The sequence below is a fragment of the Nicotiana attenuata genome, unplaced genomic scaffold (genome assembly GCF_001879085.1).
Source record: "Nicotiana attenuata strain UT unplaced genomic scaffold, NIATTr2, whole genome shotgun sequence".
Classification (NCBI taxonomy): Eukaryota; Viridiplantae; Streptophyta; class Magnoliopsida; order Solanales; family Solanaceae; genus Nicotiana; species Nicotiana attenuata.
The window spans coordinates 111,845-118,697 of record NW_017673088.1 but is presented as its reverse complement, the minus strand read 5'-3'; the positions used below and the strand labels follow the sequence as shown (position 1 = coordinate 118,697).

The following is a 6,853-nucleotide window of genomic DNA, read 5'->3' as shown; positions in this document are numbered from 1 at the left end:
CTGGGTGTTCCTGCTAAAGGACTGTCGTCTGTTCAGGGTGCCTGCACGTCAAACTTCAGAAATTCCATTGTCAAGGACAAGGCAATCCAGCATGGGGAACATGTGTATAAGAAGGCACTCCTTCTAGTATATTAGTAGCTTTTTGAGATGGTTAACAAAGTTTTTCTTCCCCGCTGTGAGAGAAGATCTATTGCATCCAAAGCTGATCGGTTCCTTATGGAAGCCTTGGATAATTTTACCACCATCAATCTGCCGGGCATAATGATTGAGCATATGCAGAAGGTGGAAAACCTTAAGGATGGGAATCCTAGGCTACCTTATGGGTTTCTTCTCACAAAGGTCTTTGAGTTCTTCAAAGTACCTCTAGGACAGGCCAAAGTGGGCACTAAGAAGCAATCCTTTTCAAAAAACACTCTTGAGGAGTGTGAGTGTATTGACAAAGTCGGAGGAGTTGGAAGCGCTTCCACTATCTCTCAACTGATAAATGCTCAGAATAATGCCACAGAGGAGATCAGGAAGTTGAAAGCTAGGAACGCGGTTCGTGAGAGTCAGTTACAAGAGGCACCTTGTCCTAGTAGTTCTCACAGCTCATAGGTTACACGCCTAACAAAGGAGAATGCTAAGCACAAGAAACAGGTGGAGGACCTGAAAGAAAGACTACTCAATGAGCAAATGCCCGCGAATGCTCGTATGGATCTTGTCCTCCATACCCTTGCTTCCTTTTCCATGCCCCCTTCCTCCAGTGTCCCCTAAAGGATGTCCTCAATGTCAAGTTTACAATGTCCATCTTCTTAGTTGTTTTTTGTGATGTTTTTTTTTTGTTTCTGGTAATTGTTTTTGTTTGTTTTAAAATTATGGATGATAACAATGATTCAGCTCCCGCCTGTAGAGGTCCAAATTTGGTTAATGCAAGTGGTTTCCTTTTGTTGTTTATGTTACTGCTCTTTTGTCTCTGTTTTCTATCATGTTGTGTGCCCACAAGTGGCAGGACTTAACCACGCTAGATTTCTTTATGCTGCTTACTTGTTATGTGCTTTTTATGATGCCAAAAGAGGGAAGATTTAATTGAATAACAAAGAGCATCAATGAATAATGATCTGAAGGGGGAGAAATACATTTTTAGGGGGAATCACTAAGGTTCGGGTACAGATTATGGGGGAATGCATAAATTCAATGGGGAACTTAAGTCTTTCAGATTCGCTGTCTGGTTCTATGTGGGATTTAAATTATGAGTTTGTCATCATCAAAAAGGGGAAAATTGATAGGTTACAAGTACCTTGGTGATAAGTACCTTGCTTTATGTTTTGATGATCTAACAAACTTACTATACAGAACCAGATAAGGAACATGTTACAGATTTACAAGACCTTAAGATCACAAGGTTCCGGCTTGGGATACGGCTCAACTCTTCAGAGTAGAAGAAATAGATGAGGGAATAGGTCCCTACCAGTTCCCAAGGAGATTGTACGAAGTGAACTCTCCAATTGGAAAGTCGCTGCCTGCACACGCTACAGTACATGAACAGTGCAGCAGTCAACTTTCTGTGGAAGACTTTTTATCTACCTTGATTACATCATTGTAAGTGATGTCACACATGTATTAATACAATCAAGGAAGGTAACACATTCACTTGAACACTTAGAGATTTCACTCAAGCTCACGTATGACTATCCAGCAAGAAAGTTTCAAGTTCTTCAAGAACAAAGAACAAAACAACTACGGACCAGTTCCCACATCAAGTAATTATATTTCTTTAGTTGAGTTGTGACTTTGTAATAGTTCTTCAATTGTATTTCCTACTTCGCTTATTTAGAAGCATTCTATAGGAACCCTTTTGTAAACCTTAAACTTGTGTGTTTGAGTCTTGGCTAGAGTTAGTCAAGTTGTAAAGTCTTTGTAATAGAGTTATTACAAAGTGGCTTGTGATAGAGTATTACAAGATAGTGAGGGATTAAGAGGTTAATTCCTAGGTTGCATAGGTTGTAATCAAAGAGTTGCTCAGTAATGAAGTTGAAATCGTACAAGGGTAGGTCGTGGTTTTTAATCCCGTTGAGCTGGGAATTTTCCATGTAAAATTCCTCTTGTCATTTACTTACTGCCATGTGCGTGTGTTCTAGTAGAACTGATAGAGAACTTGGTTCTCTATAGAGTTTGATGGACCCTTATATTCTATCACATATTATACCACCCCTCGATAGAGTCTCCCCAAATTTCTTCAGCAAGACGGATTCGATCTCGTCATCTTCCAAGTCATTTCCTTTGATAGCACACATGTAGGAGGTGACGTGTTCATTTGGATCAGTCGTCCCATTATACTTAGGAATCTCGGGCATACGGAACTTCTTGGGGATTGGCTTCGGAGCCGCACTCGGGGGGAAAGGTTTTTGTACTAACTTTTTGGAATCTATTCCTTTCAATATTGGTGGTGCCCCCGAGATTTGGTCGACCCTGGAGTTATAGATTTCCACCTTCTTGTCGTTTTCCTTGATCTGCTTTCCCCTGTCTCGATTCGCTTTGTCAGTTTTCGAGCATCTTTATGATAGCAGGATTGGTCTCAGATTCCTTCTCGCTCTATTTCCTCGAAACCGATTCATCCCTGTGTACAATTTCCTGGGATGGCTCGAGTTCATCCCTGTTCGCTGTGTGGTTCTGATTTTGGAGCTGGGTTATTGCTGCCTGTTGAGCCTGCAACATTTTGAAGATCACCCACAGCTGATCCCGCCATCTTCACCGCCACGTGCGCTCCGAGTAGCTGATCGGGCATCCCCGCGGACGCTGCTTTCGGGATCGATGACCAAATTTCCATTGATGGCTACATGTGAACTGACAAAGATTGGATCTACAGCCGGAACTCCATCGAGGCCAATAGGAGGTACAACGTTTCCTGGTGCAATATTCTCATTTTCGTCGTGGTGGCCGAGATCATTGTCAATGTGTTGAGGTGCTGACTGAGAGTTTGACAATTTCTTAATCCTGTAATCAAAGAAACTTCAAAGCACAAGTGTAAAATAGTGTGTGTTACAAAAGTTTGTTCCAGGTAACCACTATTATCCTTAGCCCCACGGTGGGCGCCAAACTGTTTACCCTAAAATTGGATAGCAATTGAATTTATACGCGGTTTTAAGGACACGTGATATTGCTTGGTACAAACTAAGAAAATAAACTAGTATTGATATTAACGATGAAAGAAATAATGCAAACCAAACGAATTGAACAGCCTTGGCGCTCGAGTTCAGTCACCTTTGAACCAAATATGTTTCAACTTGCTTATGAAAAGAATAACAAGATAATGAAATCTAGAAAATGACAGTATATTGCTTTGTATTGCGTGAATATGATGTCTTTACAAATGATTAGACTCCCCTTTATATAGTAGGAGAGTCCTACTCTAAGTAAAATTCTATATGAGGTAAGAAATCCCATGATTGGCTAATTAATCGGCCTCTTCCTTATACGTACCGGGATTCGCGCTGTGATCCTCGTCCGATTGCGAATATTTTTCTTTCCGTTATTCGACTCGGTAAGCTTCCCTCGATCTCTATCTTGTTCGGTTTCGATCTTGGTCGATCTCGATCTTAGTCGGTCTCACGGCCACGAGCTCGACAACCTAACTTTGCATCATAGTTCGAAATAATACGAGGCTGGAATTTGGCTTATCGCGCTCCAGTCTCGATCAGTCATACAAAAAGGGCAAGCCCGAATTTGACTGTATACAAACATACATCACCAAACAAAATAAGAGAAAGATAAAATAATAATAAAATAAAAAATAAAAAGAGGGTGAAAGCAGACGTTTACTTCTCTTTGATCTAACCGTGCATATACATTGCAAGTCGTACAATGAAGTGTTAATGCAAAATTTTTGAAATTGGATGACGACTGCCAATTATGAAACCTAAGTAAGATTATAAGGGTAATACTGTTAATATATTCATGTTAATTTTTCTAAGATCGAACTTTCAAGTCCTACATCGGTAGATAATTTGATAGATATCTGAATGGGGGGAAGCCATTATGTAGATTGTGAAATGGATAGTAGTAATTTAGAAAATTGAAGTGCTGTCACTTGCGGGGATAGCTTAGTTGGGAGAGCGTTAGACTGAAGATCTGAAGGTCGCGTGTTCGATCCACGTTCACCGCAATTCTAAAGTTTTTTGTTAGTAACCCTTTTTATAACCGCACGGATACTTCTGTAACAAAACTATTTTGGGGGTCGAACCCCTCTATTCTCTCCTGTTCTTGCTTCTCAATCAGCGTTTAGCTTTTTTTCTTTTTCGAGTTAACTTGAAACTCAAAAGAAGATGAACATTATTGTTTAGATTATCCTAACATACGGCAGGTCGGTAATTACAAATTATTTTTAACAAGACCCTTCTCAAGGTTTTGACTGAAACTGCGGATTTATCATTTTTTAAGAAGAAACTGAAACTCGTCACAGCTGGATATTTCCTCTTTGATCAGTAGTTCTTCAAGCATGGATTTAACCATACTCGTTTCATTTAAAATAAACAGGAATTAATAAAAAGAAGAAGCTAATAATGATAAGAGAATATCTTAGTTTATTTTGCACCTCAGATCACGCACTTATGTCATTAGCCTAAAAGGAAAATTCTTGCAGCTTAAGCAAGTTTTACTAAGGAGTATTAAAGAATTTGAAATTCAACACAAAAGTTAAAATTTTTTGCCCGGGGCGGGGAGAGAAGTGGCTTTGCTAATTAAAGAAATGGATATAAAATTTTAAGCATGCATGGGGTGTTAATTAACTGTATCGTGTGAGGTCTAGTGGACTCTATAAAGCTTCAAAATTTCTAAATTTTAATTAGTATTAAAGCAAAGCTATCTTTGGCATTTTACCTTTTAAAGATGGAACATTCCATAATTATGGGATTAGTCAAAGAGACCTATGGTAGACATGTAACTAGGCTGTTCAAAATCGAACCGTAACCGTTAACCGAACCGTAAAAATAGCTTATTGGCTTATTGGTATCGGGTTATCGGGGTAATGGTTGGTGAACAGATTGAAATTCTATAATTAACTGCTTAGCAGTTTGGGGGCGGATTACTAAAGATATAAAGTAAGTAAATTAAAAACTCTACTAAAACAATATACTATGGTGCAATTCTGCTCTAGCAACTATGTGTACGGTTAAAACCGGAGAGTCCGATTTTATGGTCATTATAGCATTTCGTAAGACCGTCCGTAGAAGGCTCGAGACTCAGCTCCAGGTCGACCCCGAAGATTCTCAATATTCGACCTCGGGGCAGCGCAATTCGATGGCTATGTTGGACAAACGGGAAGTTTCCAAGGCACCTGTTTAAAGCTGACCAAGTTTATTAGGCTAGTACAAGCCCGTACCGAGGCATTAAATGGTTGTACCAGCCTTATATCCTTGTAATAAATGCATCTGCACTATGTTGGGATTCCCCCTCATATATAAATGGGACCCTTATCATTTTGTAAAAGACACAACACACAATACTCAATACAAGAAGAAGAACATTCTCTACTCTCTAATTTATTGCTTACATTTACTGTGTTTCATTAATTGTTCTTCATTTATTACTCATTATTGATCATAAGGAGCCCTCATCAAGGCCCTTAGAACTGTTAGTTCTCCGTCGACTGTCCACAGCCTAACATTTAGCTCAACCCCGAGGCCCCGTATAATATAGCTCGAGGCCCTGATTCTCAGTCACTCGGTTTGCGTATCACATTATCTTCAAGCTCTTACTTTGTTTTCTAGTCTCACATTTAGCATCTACTGCTTAACAACTAGCATAAAAATAAATCACGTATTTTTAGAACCATAAAATCAAATCTAATTGTAATTATCATTTTCAAGGTAAACAGTTTGGCGCCCACCGTGGGGCTAAAAATAATAGTGATTGTTTTCTTGCTGGTTTACTACACAACGCAAGTTATCTTTCACACTTTTTCTTGCCCAACAATCTTTGATTTCAGGTCAAAATATCAAACTCAGTGAATGCACATGAGAACAACGGTCCTGAGGACCATGGAGAGAATTGTGTAGCTGTTTCAGGCATCGGTGTACCACCGCAAAACCCTGAGGACGCACCAGAACCAATTCCCCCGGACGTGGTCTCGCGCAAAGCCCAACACGTCGATATAAGCTCCCACACTAACAGGAGTATACGCCAAGAAAACCAACAAGAAGCTCAAAAAACCCCAGCTCGGGAGGAACGAGAGGTTATCCTTCACGTTATTTTTGAGATGTTGCAGGCACAACAACTGGCGATCGCTCAACTGCAGAGCCACCAAAAAACTCCGAGCACAGCAGCACCCGAAAACGGCTCCTCGAGCCGAACAAGTACCAGAAAGATCAAGCAACAACGGGTCAGCAGCTGGTCCCGCTATCATAAAGATGCTCGAGGACCTCACGAAGAGGATTGAATCGGGCGAAAAGAAGATAGAAGCCAATGACAAAAAGGTGGAGACATACAATTCAAGGGTCGATCAGATCCCAGGCGCACCCCCGATCCTAAAGGGTGTATATTCAAAGAAATTTGTACAAAAGCCATTCCCGTCAAATGCCGCTCCAAAGCCTATTCCGAAGAAATTCTGAATGCCTGATCTCCCGAAGTACAAAACCTCGGACCCCAACGAGCACATCACTGCTTACACTTGTGCTGTAAATGGGAATGACCTAAAGGACCACGAGATTGAATCCGTCCTACTAAAAAAATTCAGAGAAACACTTTCAAAAGGGTCCATGATGTGGTATCACAACCTAGCCCCGAATTTAATAGATTCATTTGCCATGCTGGCAGATTCTTTAATAAAGGCACACGCCGGTGCCATTAAGGTTGCTACAAGAAAATCTGACGACTTCAA

The 6,853-nt window shown here is 40.4% G+C and overlaps 1 non-coding gene across 1 annotated transcript; it reads left to right on the top strand.

Annotated features, from left to right (window-relative positions):
- Nucleotides 1–4,068: 4,068 nt before the first annotated feature.
- Nucleotides 4,069–4,141, top strand: TRNAF-GAA. The gene has a single exon. It is a non-coding gene; the product is annotated as a tRNA-Phe (tRNA).
- The last annotated feature ends 2,712 nt before the right edge of the window (nucleotides 4,142–6,853 follow it).